The sequence below is a fragment of the Lissotriton helveticus genome, chromosome 7, assembly GCF_964261635.1.
Source record: "Lissotriton helveticus chromosome 7, aLisHel1.1, whole genome shotgun sequence".
NCBI lineage: Eukaryota > Metazoa > Chordata > Amphibia > Caudata > Salamandridae > Lissotriton > Lissotriton helveticus.
In genome coordinates this window covers 624,368,998-624,390,749 of record NC_136068.1, presented here as the reverse complement: position 1 = coordinate 624,390,749, position 21,752 = coordinate 624,368,998, and the positions used below count along the sequence as shown (strand labels likewise).

General features: G+C 44.6%; 1 protein-coding gene and 1 long non-coding RNA gene across 6 annotated transcripts in view; one reads left to right on the top strand and one right to left on the bottom strand.

The window, feature by feature from the left end:
* SRCAP (Snf2 related CREBBP activator protein) overlaps nt 1-1,133 on the bottom strand; it is a 1,816,344-nt gene extending 1,815,211 nt beyond the window's left edge. Inside the window, exon 1 of one of the 4 annotated variants that reach the window (XM_078652845.1) lies at nt 835-1,133. The gene's annotated coding sequence lies outside the window, so the exon portion shown is untranslated. The remainder of the gene's footprint in view (nt 1-834) is intronic. The other 3 variants (XM_078652844.1, XM_078652847.1, XM_078652846.1) reach the window with 3 other exon arrangements.
* Nucleotides 1,134-6,684: 5,551 nt separating this feature from the next.
* The window catches only part of LOC144768848 (uncharacterized), a 263,369-nt gene continuing 248,301 nt past the window's right edge, over nt 6,685-21,752 (top strand). For both annotated transcript variants that reach the window (XR_013598643.1, XR_013598642.1), the window contains exon 1: nt 6,685-7,326. This is a non-coding gene — a long non-coding RNA (uncharacterized LOC144768848). The remainder of the gene's footprint in view (nt 7,327-21,752) is intronic.

Below are 21,752 nucleotides of genomic sequence, written 5' to 3'. Positions count from 1 at the left end.
ATAACTTCTAACAAGCGACAAGCCCGAGGGTTAAAGGGAATATCACGTTATACAGAATGTCTACCTAGAGGTCAATCGGGAACACTTTCAAGAAGATGCTTTAATGCAGATTATGTAAACGCAGATTATGTAAAATAGTCATTGTCACTATACATCAAAGGTTCAGTAAGTTAGTTTTTACCTTAGAAGCACTCAGAAAAGCCACTGTCGTTACAGAAACAAATGAAAGCCTGCATACCTTTAAAATAGAAGTCAATAAGTGAACTATCCGCTAGGTTCTGGATACAAACATAATTGTGTGAGAGTGATTACACGTGGATACTTTGATAAAGCCTCCCTGCGGCAATTACAATTAGTAAATGAGTTTAAGTTGCTGGAGGAACGTCATACCGGGCTACAAATATAATAAGTCACAGTTTCTGATAAGTGTAGAACTGCACACCCAAAAAAAGGGGTTGTTACCTAAAGGGTGCAAAGAGCAGCATCAAGATGATTGGTCCACACAGATAATAAATGAAAGTTCATAAACGCAAGGGCCAGGTGAAGTTGACTTAATCTCCACCTTTACTAACGATGAACCCCACCCCCGACCTGAGTCTGACCCTTCACCCGTACGCATGCGCTTCTCTCGGTCCGTCCAAGACTGACACGCATGCGCATATAAAGTGCCGGCCGGCTTAATTTGCTTTACTACACGCTCCGTGATCCGCACACACGCCTCCGGCAGAACGTGTGCCACGATCACATCGTCTCCCGTGTTTTGAGGTCCCGGCTTCCCCCGCCCGTAAGGGGAGGGTCCCCGGGACATGCGCCCGCCATCTTGTTCCGCTTTACCTGCCTGAGGCCCAGCTTTCTTCACTATTATCTGCGCCGCTGGGTAACGGCGTGCACCCAATCCGCCGCCATCCGATTCAGAAAGGTCCGTTCTGCCTTCGGAGACCCGCCGGGCCGCACGGAGGGGGGGAGGGGGTCACCCCAACCTCTTGCCACTCAGATATCAGCAGCGTCAGGTGGGGGCAGCGGGCGGGGACGAGACACAGGCACTGGAGCCGAGTTCAGCTCTTCAAAATGGCGACCGCAATCGCCGGCGCGACTTCTCGCGAGAGTGCGGTGACTGTATGGCGGTGTAGTCCGACTAAGAGTCAGGCGCACACTGAAAGGGAGCGTTGGTTGCTTCGTAAACTGGTACTCGTGGATTTTTTTTTTACTTGCAGTGCAGGGTCTCGTGAGAACATGTCTGCTGGGAAATGTAGTTTCTTTCGGTGGTTTAATACAGATTTTTGTTTAAATTCTTGTAATTATTTTGTACCGGTTTCCTTGAATTGGCAACACATGCCGTAGGGAAAAGTATTTTCAGTACTTGTCACTGTTTATGCTTTAGCAAATGTTGGAGTGGGAGTCAAATTAAAAATAAACGGTTTAGCATTTCTATTTCTTACCAACCGGGTTGATCACCACTCGGGGTATTTGGTCTCTTACTTTTCTGTGATAGACCTTAAGTCCTTTTATAAAAAGATCAGGAACTATACATCACATAAATTAAAATCACAATACAATTATCAACTTTAGTCAATAATGGGAGTTAGGTGTACGTTTTAAGAGTTTAATTTTCACTAAAAGGTTTAGTGAGTTATTTTTCTCAATTAGTTATATGTATCAGTTAAAACACAGCCAAACTTCCGCTAAAGAGAGGATCACTAAACTCAATTGAGTATTAGCAATAAAAATAGTCATGCAGTATATAGCGCAGACTTTACCCGAAGGTATAATCAGATCGCTTTACAATAGAATCTGTTACATTACATAAGAACTTCAGAGAACATGAATAACATAAAAGATCCAAACAGAGAAACTCTAAAATCACATAAGAATGGTAGTAAGTACATAAGACTACTACAGATACTAGTAGTTAGAGTTCCATATATACAATCTGCAGATTCACTCAAGATTACATTTTAAGAAGACTTGAAGTGATTAGGGTTGGACAATAATATATTACATATTTACAGAGCATGACCTTCTCTCCATTGCTGGGGTTCTTGCGGTGCTCGTTCAGCCAGCACTCACGGGTGGTGATCTTGAGCCTGGAGGGACCCACAAGCTGGTGATGGCCATAGGGGCCGGCAGATCCGTGCCACAAAAACAGGCCTCCTGGGCCGGACTGGCCGTAGCGGGCACCAGGCGTTTCCCCGGTAGGCCGCCAGAGTGGGGGCTGGTTTTAGGCCCATGGGGGTCGTTTGTGTTACCGGGGGCCGGCAATAGCGTCCCCCTGTAACAAAATCGTCTGTAGCATACAGCTCAGCCGCACCCCACTCCTAACCCCCAGGGGGGGGGACGGCAGAGCAGTTTGCCAGGGCCGGTTTCGGTTCCCAGTCCGGCCCTGGCGCCATTGGGTCCAGACCTCCACGTTGCAGCGTTTGTCCTCAAGGCACGCCTGGGGTGGGCTCTCTTGCTGTTCTATCGCTCGTGCTGCTAGTCTCACGCTCCGGACCTCTCACAGCAGTAGGTCGCCAGTGCCGATGGGTTTCCTAGTCACAGTCCTCCTGTGCCATCTTGAGGGCCACATCCTGACTGCCAAAACAAGCCAAACTGCCAAAACCAACGCTGTTTGTTGCTCTAGACACTACACTTAGCACTGGGGGGTCCAAATGGGTTCCCTTGGAGCACACCAGTGCTCTCCGGGCTCTTATCACCTGCAGGATTGCATCGCATGGGTGGCTCTGGTGGGAGCTCACCCTGTGAACTAAATGCCAGAGCACCGGAAAGGCCTTGCAGAAGTAACTGCATTCAGCAATCAGGTTGGAGATGGGTAGCAAATCACCCTTCAGAAATAAGCCGTTGGCATTCAGCTGCGGAAAGGATATGGCTTATAGGTAAGAACATAAAAGGAAAAGCGTCAAAAAGCTCTAGGAACACGCACTAATATAAGCAGTTGGATAGAAAAGTTGCAATTGTATCCTCTTCTCCTCTCGTCCAATCAGCGTTCTTCTGAAAACAGACTCTCCTGTTCCTTTCTCACGATTCCATACAAAGAACTTTCAAAGAATAATCAAGAAGCATGAAACATTATTAAAACTATGTCTATGCATGAGGCCTTTCAATTGTTAGACCTCCTTTTCCATGGTTAGGTTAACCTTCTAATGAATATTAATTGTGTTAGCTAGAAAATAGGCTATGCGAAATAGAAACATCAGCTGCAACAAAATATTATTCAGGACCACATCTTTTCATTATAAAATGAGGAAAAATATGTTAAAAGATCAACATTTTCTATTCATCCATAGTATTTAGTGTATGAAATAAGGATAATTTTATTTAACAATAAAGTGTTACTAGAAAATATTTCAAAAAGTTATTATTAATCAGGAGCATTCTGCAATATGATGTGAAGCTTTAATTAAAGGCATGTCAAGGCAGGCGCGCAACGCCCATAGGGCTCAAAGTGCTTCATGCCCCCCTTCGTGTGTCTCAGCCCAGGCTGAGACAGCTTCCCGGGCACACACACAGACAGTTTTGTCTGGTGTCTGTCTTATTGCAGCCGCACCCGAGTACTTCACAGGTCTTTAAGAGACCATTTACTTGTTAACAAGGCTTTGTTGTTCTTTCACCCCTTCTTAGAGCCCCTGCATCTCCACTCTGCCTATTGCTGGAAGAATTAGCTCCCCGAAGTGTTTAGTATGATATGATATGAAGGGAATTTATATAGCGCACGGCCACTCCAAGGAGCATCATGGCGCTTTGACTCCATATATGAAAGGATGGTAGGACTGTTCTCAGCGCATTAAAAAAGGGGGATTAAACAAGTGTTTTGCAGACTGAATCCGCTAGGCTATGAATCCAGGTTTTGAGGAATTCTCTGAAATTCTGTTCGGAGGTGATTGCTCGAACTTGGTGAGGCAAATTGTTCCATGCCTTGGCACCTATGACTGCCAAGGTTTTTCCTCCTTTTGTTGCCAGTCTGAATTTTGTTACCGTCATCAGATTGGCAGTTGCTGACCTGAGTTCTCGAGTGGGATGGTATCTATTGAATTTGTTGTACAGATATCGTGGGCCCCGCTTGTGAAAGGCCCTGAAAGTAATAATAAGGACCTTAAACAGAATGCGTTTCTGGATGGGGAGCCAATGGAGCGTATCTAGCGCGGCCGAGGCCGAAGATTTTCTTGGCCATCTGAGGACCAGTCTCGCTGCCGAGTTTTGTACCATCTGCAGTTTTTGTAGGGCAGACTTAGCCGCCCCTGCATAGAGACTGTTGCAGTAATCTATTCTGGATGTAATCAGCGCAATCGCAACAATGCGACGGGCTGATAGGGGCAGAAGATCGAAAAATTTCCTGAGGCCCTTTATGATATTAAAGCAAAACCAGCAACTTCTCTAGCCTGTTGTTTAAACGAGAGAGTCTCGTCGAATTTTATACCTAGATTACGTGCTGCCACGATGGTGTTTGGTGGGGCTTCTGCTTCTTTTGGCCAACAGGTAGGCGGGGAGAAAAAGTTGTTTTTACCAAACGGTAGGATTTCTGTTTTGGCAGAATTACATTTGAGGTGGTTGTTGTTCATCCAGGCAAAGGTCGCCGTCAGACACTCTTTCAGGTCCAGTTCGGCTTTTTCTGAGTCTTTATCCAAAACTAGAACTAATTGAGTGTCGTCGGCATACGCTATGGTGCTGATGTTAAAGGATGAAATAAGGTCGATGGGGGGGGCCATGTACAGATTAAATAAGGTAGGGCTCAAACTTGAGCCCTGAGGCACCCCATACCCAACCACATTCTCTTCAGAACAGAAATGGCTTAGCATGGTGATCTGTCTTCTGTGCATCAGAAAGTTTTTAAACCATTTTAACACGGTGCCCGCTATGCCTGCATTGACCAGGCGATGTAATAAAATAGCATGGGACACCGTGTCAAACACTGCAGATGGATCTAAGAGGATCAGGACTGCCCTCTTACCCTGATCCAATGCAGCTCTTATGGTCTCCGTGGTTGACAGAAGTGCAGATTCTGTAGAGTGATGAGCTCTAAAACCAGCTTGGTTTGGGTGAAGAATATTATTTTCATCCAAATATGCTGAGAGCTGCTTGTTAACAGAGGCTTCAGCAAGTTTACATAGTGCTGGGAGTAAAGAGATGGGCCGTAGGTTAGATAGAACTGAGGGGTCCCGTAAGGCTTTTTTCTGAAGTGGTCTAACCGCTGCGACTTTCCAGGATACTGGAATCTCTCCTGTTTGGAGTGATGAATTGAGAATTGAATTTATCAACGGGTTGACCTCCTCTTTTATCGTTTTTAGCAGCGAGGGGGGACAGGGATCAAACGGTGAACCGGACTTGATTTTAGAATTGGCTTGGGAAGATTCTTCCAGACTAATCATAGCAAAAGTATCCCAGTCTACTGGCCGAGGCACTTTGTTCTGAGTGCTCTCTTCATCCTCCTGAATGACTTGGGGGAAATCTTTAGTAAGATTTATTATTTTTTGTTCGAAGAACGTTGCTATTTCATTACAAAAGGTCTGAGAAGGCGGGATTTCCTGGGACAAAAATTTTGGGTTTCTAAAACTGTTTACAATTTGGAAAATTTCCTTTTGCTTATTTTGTGAGGCTTCAATCAGATTTGTAAAATAAGTCGCTTTTGCACGGTTGATTGCCGCGTGATAGTTTCTCCTAGCCATTTTGAAAACCTCCTGATCATCACTATTGTAGTGTCTACACCATCTCCGCTCTAATATTCTCACTTTTCGTAATGAGTCTTTTAATCCACTAGTGAACCAGGGAGCAGATATTTTCCCTGGTCTAGATTTCGGCTTTTGTGGTCCCCGAGAGATCATCCTATCCCCAATGGATTCATCCACCCCTCATAACTTTGATTATCAAGAATCACCTCCCCGTGCAGGGATGGTCTGCTCTCTTTCACCCAGCTGGTAAGGTCTGGGTGGTCTATAATTTTCGCCCAGTTTAGTAGCCCCCCACCAAATTTGCTTCTAGTTGCGCCTCTGTGTCAGGGTAAGGTAATTTACGCATTTTGAGCACGTCTCAGTGTATTTGCTTTAGTTGCTGGTTAAATTAAGCTTGTGTAAAGATTTTGAGGCCTAATACTAATATGTATAGATACATACTTTAACTGCATATTTTAATGTTGTGTCAGTTCAATATAAATTGCACCTCAAAGTTGCATATGTAACTGTAACTAGATTAATTTTGCATTTTTAGCACAACTTTCCTTTACAATCCCTGTGGATAAAATGCTGCTTGCTTACGTCTCTGCTAGCACCACCCCATTACTTCCGGCGGAGAACAAGCGAGCGAGCGAGGAGGAGCGAGGAGCAGGGAGCAGGGAGGTGAGCGGGGACAGCAGGGGCAGCGGTTGCTTGCTGTCTTTCGTCGGCGGTCTCCCGGGGTTTCCTCTCCGCTCTTTGTAAGCTCTGTAATTCAGGTCCCTGGGCCCGGGACTCCGGATGCCGACAATCACCCCGCTCTGCTCTACTCTGCTCCCCTCATCTGCCCGGCGCAGAGGAGGAGAGGCGGTGTGGGGGAAAAGTGAGGCCGCGCACCTGGCATCTTTTCTACTCGTCATCTCTACTCACCATTATCGACCATCAGCGAGGCACAAGGTCCTCCGGGGGAAGGCGAGACTGCAAGCGCGAGCGCGGCTGCCGGTAGAGGCTGCCGCAAAGTAAGAGCCGGGGGGGGGGGGGGGGGGGGGGTCTGACAGGCAGTCCGACTAGGTCTGACTGACCTACGGCCCCCTTGTGTGCTCCGCTCCGCTCACATTCAGCCAGCTTTCTCTACAAAGCCCACTCACAACCAGCCCTCCCCCGCGATCTCCGCTGCATCTACACACCAGTAGCCGCACCTGCTAGAGAGTCTCAGGTGCGGGGGCGCAGGCTCCCAAACGGCTCCTACCGCCCTCATTGCATCGTGTTCTGTACCCTGTGGAGTCAGCGCGCTCAACCCGGCGGGTGCTAGCCCACGTTCCTAGGAGAGGAGAGAGAGGTGACAGCTGCTCCAGAGAGAGGGCGGGACGCCACCTTCAACTTCCAGACAGAGAACTAGAGAGCCTGAGAGTTGTAGATTTGGAGAAGAGAGGAAGAGAGGCCAAAAAACACAGGAGAAGCCCAGAGGCCCATCATCGCCACTAACGACATGAGGTCAGGAAAGGCCTGGGGGCCTCCGGAGGTTAAGCCAAAGCCCACAGCAAAAACGAACGAAAAACCAGGAAATTGGAAAGGGCACAAGAAAAGGAAAACGAGCGCAAACTCTTCCACTGGCACGGAGTCGAATCTCTCTACATCAGAGCAGGCACTGGGCTGAACTATAATTAGGGCTCCCGGTTTTATGGTATTTATTTTTTCTACATTTCCGTCTGTATTTATCCATATTTATTTTTTGCTAATTTTGTCTGTATTTATCCATTTCTATTTTGTGTTTTCTGTATAAATGAAGCTGCCATGGGTATTTTTCCACATTTATTTGACTGATAAATGCACATTCACATTTGACTGCCAAAAGGCTTCAGCAGTATACAGTGCAATAGTGTTATCTGAAAACTCTTGCATTGCAGAATAGCATAAATAACTGTATCTGCACTTAAGTAAGCTTAATTAGAAAATGTATTGTTTTTTTTCATCTCCCCTACCTCTCAGTCTGTACACCTACTGACCTGGCACTCATGATTAACAGTAGAAAAAACATCCAAGGAAGACCTCTTTTCCATATTTTTCTGTATTTAAAAATAAATACAGACAGGAAAAAAATAGTTTTCTGTCTGTATTTATTTGTAAAAATCTGTAAAAACGGAAAATTGGGAGCCCTAACTATAATACAACAGAGCAGGGATCACTAACGGCCTTGATACCAGAAACCACTAGAAAAACTTTGGAAAACTTGGCAGCATATTTACTTGGCAGCACCAGCCCACCTTTGGTCCCTGATACCGCCTGCACCTCCTGCGGCACGGCCGGACACTTGACGGCTCCTCTGGTCTTCCCTTGCGGGCTCCTGACATCGGCCCGGGTCCCCCCCGCCGCCAGCGACGCCATCACATCTAGCGTCGCGGCCGCCGAGAGGGGGGGACTACAACCCCCAAGAGGCTTTGCGGCCGACGCCGCACACCTGCAGTCGGCGCCCGGAGGCGCATAAAAACAACTCCCTCTTTGCGGTGACGCGGGACGCGCGCGGGCGGTCGCCGGGCTGAGCCCGGGCAGAGGGCGGGCCGTCAGTGGACGGAGGAGGACGGGACGGGCCACCCCCCTTTCATTTCCCGAGGAGCCACCTACCGATAAAGCTACATCCCAAAAGGTACTGTAGCTATTGAGATTTAAATCCCTGTTGCAAGCACTGTAGTAAGAAGTAATTGGACAAACAGGAGGTGGCATTGCTGTTATGATTAGGACTCTGTTGCTTTTCTTTATATTTACAATCTGAGACTTCCATCTGCAGAATGAGTAATCGGGGGAAAAAAGTAAAAATACCAGCCACACGATCGAATACCAAGCTGCAGGCAGCAGATTCCCAGCCCCTACCCACTTTGACTGCAATTGACAAGATGCTGCAACAAACAATCGGTGTTGTGGCTACTGCCATTGAGAATACTGAGAGAAGGCTATCAATACCACCTAGACTGCTCATTCAAAATCTGGGAGGTGATATCTCAACCACCATGACTGATGCTTTAGAGGCAAATTCATACTTCACATCATCGTATGTAGATTTGCCCTGTAGCCAGATACCTATAGAGACTTCTATAGATGTCCAGGATTCTCCGATCATCTTGACCTCCCCCTCCCCTGCGATAACGCTGGATGCACGCAAACCACACTTCAGGAAAAAGAAAAAACACATTCCAAAAAAACTGGGCAAAAAAATCCTGGCAAATCACAACCTGGTGACCCCGACTGCTAACTCATCGTTCCCGACACCAGGAATACCGTGCTGGGTCACCAACATGGTGGCCAACCTACAAGCATGCCTGGAGCGGACTATTGTCGCTCAACTTAAACCCTTGGTGTCGAAACTTGATAAACCTATCTCCACCGTAAACAGCAAGGGTGTAGGGACAATAGAGCCTGCCAAGCCACCGGGAAGTGCTGTACCTTCTGTGGGTGACACCACCCTTAAAATTACCCTTAGAGGTGGGGTAGCCGGGGAAAAAAATCCCATTACACAGACTAATAATGCAGGAGTTTCACCAAACATCCAGAAGCCGGCACACGCTCCACCTCATCCTCTGCCCAGTACCAATATCCACGACCAAGCCCATCGAGCAGCGGGAAAGTCTGAAAATTGCCACCCCAATGACTAATGAGGGTGAAAAGGGGGGTAAAACCAGCTCATCGGAGAAAAGGAATATAACATCAAGAGCTATTCCCTATCAGCTACCAACAATAAATCTACCCCCAGAAGCCCAACCGTATGTAGTAGCACTTGCAGGAGTTCCATCCCTAAGTGAGGGGAAAAGAGAAAATGAGAATGAGTTAAAAAACAAGTGCATTCAATGGCTTAGCGTAAACAGACCCCTGCCATTACATTTTTCAGGTGAAATACTGTCGGCTAGAAGAGTAGGCTGGATTGGGAGGGGACCAAAGACAGTAGCAGGAGATGTCATAATTTTGAACTTCAGGGACACCTCTGCTGTAGAATATATCTGCGACGCCCCACTCTATAGACTAAACACCCAAATATGTTCATTACATCTTTCATACTTCTATCCTACTCCTAGTTTGGAACCGTCCCACCCCAAAAGAGCATATTTCAAAAGGGGCTGTCAGTTTCCATCGCACAGAATATCAAATGGGCGATTAACTAGGGAGGGTATGTCTTCATGTAGTCCCCTTTTTCCGCTTCAACCACATTGGAATAGGTTCAGTGTGCTGGAAGAGGTGGACCGACTCAGATCTAAGGGAAATCCCCCTCCACAAGATACTAATGAAATCCCTAGAAGGGCAGGGGTAACAGAGGAAAACGAGCCATCATCCATCCCTAGGGAGGAGTTAATAACCCACTTTTCTTCTAGGGAGAAGATTATTGATAAGGGGAACAAGGAAGTAAATGACCCTGAAAAAATAGTAGAAGGATGTCTAAAACTGGTTTCCTGGAACATAGCCGGGCTAAAAAATAAATTGCTTACTCCGGAGTGGGCCGTTTTTATGACAGCACATGACATCTGCCTGATGCAAGAGACCTGGGCACTGGAGGAGAGCACAAGCCCAACCTTTGCAACCTATGATGTTCTGGCAGTGTCTACAGGCAAAGGTCGCCCATCGGGTGGGTTATCAATTTGGATAGGCTCTCATTTGTGTATCCAGGTGACTCAAATCCAAACAAATTCCCGGGATATCCAGTGTGTTTTATTAAAACCTCCAAGTAAACCTCAAGTAGCTATTATAAACATCTACTCGAGGCCATCTAGGAACGGGCAAGAATCGAATACAATTAATGCCCTTAATTCCTTTATCCCTGCGCTAGACCCCTCCATTGCAATAATTCTCGGCGGTGATTTTAATTGCCAATTTGAGTCGCTGGGTACCCTGGAGCTGGGTGAACAAGATGAAGTGGATGCATTGTGGCATATCCTCGAGCCTAATATCACTCCAGTCAGGGCATGGACCCCGTTAGCACTACAAATAAAATCTTTCACCCTTGCAACGTCCCTGCGGGCGTGCAATGGAAGAATGGACCCGACCGCCCAGGCATAGCCACGTTTAATAGGGCAAACAAGATTTCCATCATTGACTATGTTATGGTGGAAGCGAAAAATTGGGATAAGCTGACGGAATTTAGGGTTGTGCAAAGGCATGATAGTGATCACAATGCCCTGGTTTTAACTTTCAAACCCGGGTCCTTTGGTCTAACAAACCCTGTCCCTAACCCTGACATGGAGCTCCCTCCATTTATGGTGTCTAATAATAGAAGGAGGGTTAAATGGCCTCACTTATTAGAGTCACCCTCACAGCTTGCAAAAATATATCAGCTCGCAATTCCCTTCATAACCCAGATGGGTGACTCGACATCTGGGCAGCATGCAGTAGATATACATAGGCAGTTAGCAGTGACGTTGGGGAAAGTGTTCCACCCTGTAAGTAAGAGTAAGCGGCGCGTTCCTAAGACGCATCTCTGGTTTGATGATGCCTGCAAGAAATTAAAAAAAAGGAGCTCCTTGCGGCAATCAAATCCAAAGATAAAGTGAACATCAGGGCAATTAGACTGTCGTATAAAAAAGAGATCATCAGGGGTAAGAGAGAGTGGGAGGAAGCCAGGTGGGAAGAACTGAGAGGTGCCCTCCTGGCAAAGGACCCCAAATTATTTTGGGCAATAGTAAGCTCTGGCGAGAGAGAGGGAGGAGAAACTCTCCTACCAAATATCGCCCCCTCAGTTTGGGAGGCGCACTTTGCAGCGCTTTACACAAGTCCCGAGATTGGCACCCTTGAATATATAAACAGGGCCCGGATACCAGAGTCAGATAGTGCCCCTGGGACTCCATTGGCCACAGACCTTCCGCACGAGTGTCGACTGCGGGGGGCCCTGGGCTTGGGTTACCAGACTGGCCAGTGGGACACTGGGGAGAGGACGGGCTCTGGAAACATTGAGAGCATCTCACTTAAGGAAGTGGAATCTGCGGTTGCCAGGCTGCTCAGAAATAAAGCCCCAGGTCTCGATAGGTTACCAGGCGACCTTTTTCGATCCCAGCCAAAAATCTGGGCACCGTACCTTGTTGTATTGTTTAATGCGGTCCTCAGGGTAGCTAAGCTCCCGGACTCCTGGGCGGGCGCTGAGATTATCCCCATTTTCAAAAAGGGATGTCCTTTAGTTCCATCGAACTACAGGCCGATTAGTCTTCTGGATACTACCCAGAAACTAATGGGCCGGATCCTTCTGGACAGAATAATGGGATCGATGGAGGAGTTTGAAATATTAACCACCCTCCAGGCCGGTTTTAGATCTGGAATCTCGACCCTGGACCAAATTTTTAGGCTGCAGGTCCTCTTCTGGAAGACAGTAAAAGTAGAGGGTGGCAGCCTCTACCGTGTCTTCGTAGACCTGCGGGCCGCTTTCGACCTTGTGCCCAGGGAGAGTCTATGGAGGGTCTTGAAAGAACTTGGCCTCCCGCCCTATCTACTAGATGTCCTTAAGCGCTTCCATGCAGGGAACTATGCCCAGGTGAGGTGTGGGAAGAACGGAAAATTATCAGCACGCTTCCCCGTAACTAGAGGTGTTCGACAGGGCTGCGCCCTGGCCCCTACGCTCTTCAGTCTCTACATCAATGGTTTGGTGGGGGAATTAGCTAGTGTCAGGGATAGTGATGCCCCGTGATTGGCTACAGGTCGGGTGCCCGCCTTGATGTTCGCAGACGATACTCTGTTGTTGCCGCGAACATCAACGGGCATCCAGCGGGTTCTGGACCGGTTTGTTTCTTTTTGCGCCTCGAGGGGCCTGGAGATAAACTTGGAGAAGACCAAGTTCATGATCTTCGGTCCCCCGAGGCGCACCCGCCCGGGCCCAGTGCTAAATGGTACCCCGCTTGAACGGGTGAGAACCTTTGTTTACCTGGGCGTCACCCTGACTGAAGATTTTGGTTGGGGTCCACAGGTATCTAAATCCACCCTGAGGCTTTCCCAGATCGTAGGGGGTATAGGAAAGTTTATAAAAACAACCCAATTCAAGCCAGTTGCCCCTCCCCTCGAGATCTATGGTGCCCAAGCTAGGCCAACTGTGATGTATGCCGCAGAACTCTGGGGTTACACGAACACGCAAAGCCTCCTCAAGGTGGAGCAGGCCTTCATGAGGAACTTGGTGGGTCTTCCCCAGAGTACTCAAAAAGATCTATGATGTCCCTAGAGCATGTATCTGGATCCTATCTCTATATTCTATCAGTATTAGACCTGCACTTGTATTCTGCACTACTTTGCTCATTTCCGTAACCTACTCCCCTTTCCTACCTTCTCGCTCCTGTTAGGCACAGACTGCTACCTCATACTTAATATAAACCTAACGTAACCTACTCCTATTCCTACAGACTGCTACCTCTTACTTAATATACACCTAATGTAACCTACTTCTATCCCTATCTTTACATCTTACATGTCATATCCTGCACTATTGCACAGTTATACAACCTGCATCCATTTTCACTCTTCTCTCTAAGGCACCGACTACTATCCCATATATCTTTGGTTGCACACGAGTTACACCCCTGCCCCCTAGGGCCACTCTTGATCCATATATCTCTGGTTGATCACTAGTGTCACCTCTGCCCCTTAGGGTCACTTTTGATCCGTGTAACTTGATACTGTAGTGTAGTTCCTATTATCCCAATAGGCTCTGCGCATTGGAATAATACCTTCAATAGTATAGACCTAGGACGGAGGTTAACTAGGTCTTCTACTGACGATATTAGACTTAAAGTTTTGGGTTTGCCAGCTAGCTCAGAGTTCACTAGAAACTTTCTCGAATAGGCAAGGAGGAGTTTAACCTCCCTGGATAGACAAGAAGGGATTTAGTTTCTGACAACCATAGAACATGACAACTTTGCTCTCCCCTAATCAAGAGTGTATCTCTAGAGTCGTGTGAAAACAAAAGACAACTTATTTTACTCAGTCAGTTCAGTGCATTCTTAGTTTCACCAGATTGTAGAGAAAAGGAAGAGACGGGCGTGTTCAATAAAAGATGTTATTTATTGATCAGTCTCTTTTCTCGTACAAGAGAAATGAATCGATATTATTGCAATACTTATGGTTAAGTAAAGTGCATACAATAAAAGCAGAAGTATAAAATAATACTGTAAAAGCATTGATATGGTTTCTAAGCCATATGATATTTAAAATTGATAAAATAGATACATACATATATACATTTGACTAATCGTACTCAACTGGTGCTTCTAACTACGCCTACCCCAGTGTACCTGACCTAAGCCTAATACGTGGGCGGGAGTAGATAAGTAGCAGTTTAAGTTAAGTTTGTTTTGCCAAGTGACTGACTCAAGAATTCTCTGCAAGGGGTTATTCAGTTCTGTACCTGAGATCTAGAATGGTCGAGGGCTGGTATCTCTCGTCTCTGGTCTTGATATTCCAGCTGCCTGCGAGGGCTGCTTGGAAGCGCCGGAGCTGGATTTCTCGGCAGGAGAAAAGCAGCGTCTCGTTCTCAGCGCGTCAGGAAGGCGGGGCAGCGCCAGCGGGCTTCGCTGTGTGCTGGCCTCTTCGGCAAGTCTCGCTGCTCCGATCTCGTCACCACCGCGTGTGTTTGCTTAAGGCAATGTCGGTAATATTTATACCTGTAAGGTGCCCAGATTGACGTAAGGATGGACATAGATACGTCAATAAGGATGTCATACGAACTGGTCGTTAGCACATTCTTTACTGAAGTTCTCTGTGAAATCAAAACAATGGCCGTAGGGATTTTCCCAGGTTGTCATAGGTTTGATTTGTTTTGAGAACTCCGTATGCCTTATCAGGGGCTGGAGGAATAGCGTTTGTCTAATTAGATGGCATGCGTTATGACCTAATCAGATAACACGTTTCTGTGCCGTGGTGTGGCTTAATCAGATAACGTTTTTTGCACCGTGGGATGGCTGCTAGTTAATTATTAACCAGAACAGGGTCAGGAATAGGGGGATTGATACAGAACCTATAGGAATACATCACACCCACTCCACGCAGACTATGTCCATATTTACAAATCTAGGCATAGTAAATATACAGTAGTGTATGTGTATACCGTACCATCCCAAAATACATCCATATGCATTTTGAAATTATGTAATACACGAGAAAAAAATAATCATAAGCACTATATGCACTCAAGCAGTAGAAAAATGCTAAATTAATCACGCATATTCATACATCATTATTAATAAAATATTGAAAAATAACACATGAAATGGCTCTTAATACAGAAGAAAAAATGCGAGACCATTTCATCAAAAAATAAAATATCCATGAACATGCCAGAGGGCAGCTAATGTCTCTAAAGTTCCTAAAATAGAAATTTAGTTCTCTAAGAATAGATTCTACTTTAAGCAGAAGATAAGTGTCCCGAAAAACTATAAAATATTTTGGGGATTTGTGGAAAAAAAATCTGCTGTCCGTAAACTGGAGAAAAAAAATTGTTCATGTTACTTTATCATTAACGTTGAAGGCCAAATTCAGGGTGATTGGAACGCCGCGTGCTAGCTTGCTCAAAAGTCATTATTTCTGCTCTGGTGAGAACATCATATTATTTAGACTGTCGAAAAAGCTGTCAACAGCTTCCTGTGAAAGTTCCACTAACTCGGAAAAAGATGTTACCATGCATTCATGAGCATGATTGCCTCCATTGATGTTTTGATCAGCATAGCTGACAGAAGGTCGTACCTGATCGATGCTGCTTTCATCTTGAACTTCACTACCCCTCAATCGTAGCGGTGAAGTCTCCACGAATGCCGTCATCAGGATTGGTAGCCGCTGGGGACAGCACAATGCATGAGCCGTGACCGGACCCAACAAAGTTTCTGCATCCATTGGCGCATCCGATTGTAGCGTCAGACAGGTGTCCAACACGCATTCTTCTCCGCATAGCAAGCACCTTAATACAGGTAAAACACATCTTTGCCACATTGGTCTAAATGAAAGAAACCAAGTCATGTTCAGGTCTCTAAGCCGGGACAGTCCAAGGATTTTAGATATCCGGTCCCGGTATCCAATGGCTAGGATTGTTTCTTCCCTTGTCGCAGGTGTTTTGTCTGTGACACGGTTTGCCATAGCGAAATAACAGGATCAAAAATAGGATTCCTGCCACTAGTCCCAAAAGGAGAGGAAGTCCACCAAAGATGGAATGGACGAAGTCCGGAAAAATACCCAGAATGGCTTTAAATGGTGTTAAAGCCCCCGAAAACACTGTCTTAAATACATTTGAGACTCCACTGGTATCAGAAATATTTAAGATTTCGTTCAGGATTTCTGCGAAATGTATGGGGGAATTAGTTGATAACAATGAATGAATCTCTGCCGTTGTCCTTGCAACTTGGAGATCATACGTTTCTTTTGATGACGTGAGCCTGGTCGGCGTCTGAAGGAGCACTGTTTTCATTCTGCTTAAAGTATCAATTCGAATAGAAGCAATTTTCAAATTCGGCCATAACCTTGCCTCCCTGTCTGGCATTGCGCTGGGGAACAATACTCGTTCACAGCACATGACCTTCGCAGTCGTAGTTATGAGATAAGGTATTCCGGGCACCAAACTACAACATCTGCGGTCTATAATTACAATGTAACTCCCGTTCGATAGTCTCCTAAAGAATGGTTCTATCTGTGTTGCAGGTGTGCCTAGCTGGTGACATGAAAGGTTATTTGAGGACCCTTCACAGGCTCCGTGTAAACTAATACCATTACACAGAAGTGTACCGCTTAGTGACATCGCACAATTATTGCCACTAAGAAACACTTTCCGGCCTTTATTACTGACACATGCATGTGAATAGGGCAAGTTCCATTTTGACTTAATGTACCCTTTACCCAATTTTTCGTACATGCCAGCCTGTATATATTTTTGGCAGTATTGAAACCTGAAAGTAGATATTGGAATATTAATTATCCCATGTATTATCCATTCACTGACAGGTCGTTCTGACATTGTCAATGGTAATCTCTCGAGTTTCTCAATGCTCAGGATTGTATAATCAGCACCCTTCTGTGCCATACTGATTTGTTTATCAGTAAGGTTAAAGATATTGAATAGTGACGTTGTGTTGATTAAACGCCAAGGCACATAGCCTGAACGCAGATTTTGTAACGTCCAGCCAAGCTGTACAATAGAACGCAATTGGGACTGACCGTGTTGTAACAACAGTAAGTCTTGCGATATTATGTCGATTGCTGAAGACACAATGCTGTCCAAAGAGTATATTCTGGAGGACAGAGTCATTAACCCATTGTCCACTACAGAAAGTGATTTTTCCAAATTAATACGGTCAATTTCCCGTATTCTCTCTGACGTTTCAATTTGAGTTATTTTCCAGGCTTCGTTATAAGCTGCATATACAGAGGCTGCTATGAAGCGTTTTTGACGCTGTTTGCGCGGTCCCATAATGAAATCACGCAAGTCAGCACCATCAGTAAGTAAAGTTAGGTGTTGCTTAATTTCTGCCAGTGTGGATGTTTGTAGCCATTGAAGGCAGAGCTTGCCCACACTGTACGTGGTAATTATCCCTGGGTGTTGTCTTTGGGAATATCTAGGGTCTGGCCTGGTCAATGTGAACCCCTGGATTTTGTTCAGGAATCTGTCTTGACAGTTATTAGTATCTGTGGGCCAGATCAACCACTGTTTCCAATCAGGATGTGTTCTGTTTTGGCTTAATATATGGTTTACGTCTATCTCCTCATCTATAGATATATTACTGTTCATTGTTGGCTTTGGAATAGACGGTTTGTTTAAGTCTTCGATTTTGGCTAGGCCAAGACAGGTAGTTTGTTGAACAGTGTCATTCAAAAATATAATTTGTTCTGGGATCATGCAGGCTCTAAACAATGATTCTATACCTTGTACTTGCCATTCTTTTGTACCCCAAACACTTTTTACTTCAACATTTTTGTCCCAGTAATCAAAACCAAATGTACTCATTTGCTCAAAAAATGAGTCTGAATATATCAATTTAGTGTTTGTAAGCATGGTCTTTGTACCTGTCTTATTCGATAATTTGAAATAAAATGTTTCTGCATTACTTGTGTTGAACCCTGAAAAATATGAATATTTGTCATAAAAAGTTCTTGAGCTACCTTTTGGAGGGGTTGCACAGTGTTCCCATTGATTATAATTTAAAACATTTCTAGGTTGTGCAGATTTATGCAGATAATGGTTACCAAAGTGATTATAGCAGAACATCTTATCATAATTAGACGAACCTTGCAAATAATCATGTTTTGTAAATTTAGCAGACATCACTAGGTCAGACATCATATCATTAATACTTTCAAAGTCCCAATCATCTGCAAATGAGCTTGGTTTTACAAAGTCACTCAATGAGATCTTAATTTGATGTGGATACTTCAGGATTTCAACCGGACCATAGATTTCATAATCAGTATTGTCCCATGCTACCCCACCGGGTATAGGATTGGCTGTGAAGTTGACTGAAGAAAGTTCTCTTTTCTCGACGTGTGAAGACGTGTGTGGTTTGAGGACCAAGTTGATTTTCTGGCTTGCTGTGTCCATTTTAGCATATTTTCCCTCAATGAAATATCCCAAACATAGTACCATGATGAGCCAAAGTATGAGGATAAGTGCACCTAAGGCCACCCAGAATTCAATCAATGGAGAAATCAGATAGGTTTCTTTCAGATGTTGAAAAAGTTCCTTAGCTTTATCTATAAAGGTTTTTGTTGATGTTTGTTCCTTTGATTCACTCAGATCTTCAGATGAATCATTGAAGTTGATGAAGTAACCAGATGCCGTTCTGTCTATTGTTCCTATTGCTTCAGGATTACTGTTTGCTCTATTAGCGTGTTTTGTTGCAGCAGCATAGTCATTTGTTACTTCATTGTAGATTGGTGTGTCTCTGCTAAATGTTTTTATTTGGGTTTTTAGAGGTTTAAGTTCCATAGCATTGTTGCATAGTCCTTGTTGTTGTTCTGTTGGCATTTCAAATGTGAGTAGCCTCTTAGATTGAACCTCTGTGTTTGTAGCAAATCTTGGTGTTCTACTACTTATCGGGAGTCCACTTGGCCTACTGTTTGTTATCGGCCACATGATTGTGGTTTTATCAGGTCGATTGATACAACTCTGTTCTCCTTTTTACCAGCAAGGGGCGGTAGTACTACTGATCTTGTCCCGTTGATAGATAAGACAGGAACTGCTTTTCTGTAAGAAGGCCCAAATTCCTTCTTTACCGCGATCTTTTCTCTGACTAGATCCCCGACTTTTGGAATCCAGACAGGTCTTGCTGGGACAGGTGGTTTTTCTTCAGTGGTCGTTGGCTGTTGTTTCAACTTTATGTTGCTCAGGTCTTTCCTTGTTTCGTTTAAGTCCTGCAAAATAGCCAAACGATCTTTGATATCAAAGCTTTTTTCTTTAACCACTGAAGTCTGACTGTCAAGATCTAAGACCATCATTCTAGTTCCAAACAATAATTCGTACGGACTGAATCCCCTCAGAGAATTTCTTGGCAGGTTGTTTAGACTACGTTGGACACTTATTAGATGTTTGACCCACCCAGCTCCCGAACCTAATACCTTCGCTGTTATAGATTACTTTATGCCTTTGGTTTTTTCTTTACACCATCCCGTTCCCTCAGGTAGGAAGTGAGAAGAGTCCCGCTATGCTATGCTCATTTGGCCATGTTTTTCCACACGCTTTAGGGCAAGAGGAAAAAACATTTAGCCAAACGTAGCATGCTTCTAGCGTATATGCCATTATAGACTCGCAAATCTTTTTATAACAGTCCAGACGTCAGCCGAGTGCTGGGGTCTACATCACAAGTGGAAAATAGTCTTTATATGTTAATTGGACGCATTAATTTTTATTGTTGATCCATTCTGGAGTGAAACGCCATGGTAATATACCGTTTCTCTCGCCACTGCGATCTCTATTGCAGTCTGGGCAGTTTTTTACAAAAATGTGATGATGCAGGCTCATGCCTGGCCACCAGTACACTGATTGTAATTCTTCCAGAGAATCTTTTTGTTTAAGGTGTCTGAGACCCTCACCCATATGTGCGTCTGCTATTAACAATCCTCTCCTGTCCGTGTTTGGAATCACTCTGTCCCCCACTCCAGGGATTCGAGCAAAAGGAACTGAGTTTGCATCGATTATGTATGTATAATTGAGTGGATAGTTGATCGGTAGTGCTGAGCAGTCGCCTTTTGATGACATTTTCACCGCCAGCACTGTTTCACCGTCAATGTATTTTACTGCACGCTTTTTTCTAACTACGGAAGCCGATTCAGTTGCTGCCGTTGTGGCTTTTTTCAGCCAATGAATTCCCTGCAACGTGAACGCCATCACGCTGATGACTCAGTGAGTGTATCACGTGAGTTTTTGGTAGTTCTTTCTGTAAAAGAACTATTTGTTTCCAAAGCACTTTTTGCTTTATTGTTGCACCTGTGTCATCTTTGTAACCGTTTTGAATCCATTTCTGCAAATCGTTGTTATATGATTTGACGCAGTAATATGAATCGGACACTATAAGTGTCGGGAATTCGCGATCTGCATTATCTAGCGCCATTTTCAATGCTATTATTTCAGTTTGTTCTTCTGAATTAGTTCCTATTGAGTGTGTTTTTATTAGCAGAGGTCTCAGTTTCCCTCCGTGCCACACTTCTTTTCTGATTTCACATGTGGGGTTATATGCTTGTTCTCCCCACCCTGGTGGTTGAGCATGGCCGTCTGTATAGATTACACAGGCGTACTGTCGTAAGGGCCGAATGTCGATTGGCAGAGGGTATGTCATTTCATATTCTAGATATTTTAACTCCTTTAATTCTGGATCAAAGTAGTATTTTACTCTGTCCGTTGTAATTGAATTCACCCATTGTATCCATTCTGGATTCAACGCTGTTGTTGGTAAATTACATGGGGTTGTTAATGCCTCAAAGGCTGACTCCGCTGTTCTGACTGTGATACGTCTACCGTCAGCGTTGTCTTTTTCTCTTGCTATAGCCGTTTGAACTGCATGAACAATGTTTTCTTTAATACTGAACTTCTTTTCAGCTTCTGTGTACAAGTGTGATTTGTATGCAATTGGTACCTTTTCTCCCTCATTAGAGGTCAGGTATGTGAATCCGCATCTTCCTGGGATGACTCGAATCACAAGATTGCGTGTGTTATCACGTGTTTCTAATTTTGTTTTAATTAACATGTCTGTTTGTAAAGATCTCAAAATTTCTGTGTGTTTTTGAGTCCAATTGATTCTTTTAAAATCTGGTTTTATTAGATCATAAAGGGGTTTGACCCTTTCTGCGTAATTTGCAATGTATGTTCTTCCGAAATTTAGGAAGCCTAGAATTGATTGTAAGTTTTTTAGTGTTCTAGGAGCTTGGAGTACAGCACATTTCTCTAGGAAATTGTCAGCCAGGCTTTTGCCTTCACTTGATAATTCATATCCTAAAAACAGGACTGTTAGATGGGCAATTCTTGATTTTTTAAAGTTGAATTTGTAACCCTCTGCTGCGAACCCAAGTATTATGGTGTTCACTCTCTTCAAGTGAGTATCCAAGTCATCATCTGTTAGGTAAATGTCGTCGACATATGATAATGCCTCGTCATCATATGTTTGTAGTAATTCTGTTACTCTCGTTGAGAATAATCCTGGGCTGTTCTTGTGCCCCTGGGGTAAACGGCAGAAACTTTTTTGCGAGCCATTTACCGAGAACGCAGTCAAATATCTGCTCTCTGGTGCTATATTTTGACAAAAGAATCCATTAGAGATGTCTAATGTTGTTTTGTATTTTTTGCGCACTATGTTATTCATTAGTGCAGCACTATGCGAGTTTTGCACTGCAAAAGTTTTGCAACATGAGTTAAGGTGTCTGTAATCCAAAACTAGACGATATGAGTTGTCTGGTTTGGAGACAGGAAACAAAGGGTTGTTCATTTGTGAGGTGCAAGTTTCAATCACCCCCTGGTATTCAAGTTGATCTAGGATCTCTTTTACCTGTTTTTTAGCTTCTTGCTTAATTGGGTACTGCCTCTGTGCAGTAGGTTGTGATTTTAACTGGATTTTGTGAGGAGGAGAGTCCTCATCCCATCCTACATGATTTTTATATAAAGCAGGAGCTAGAGCTACTGCCCACATTCTT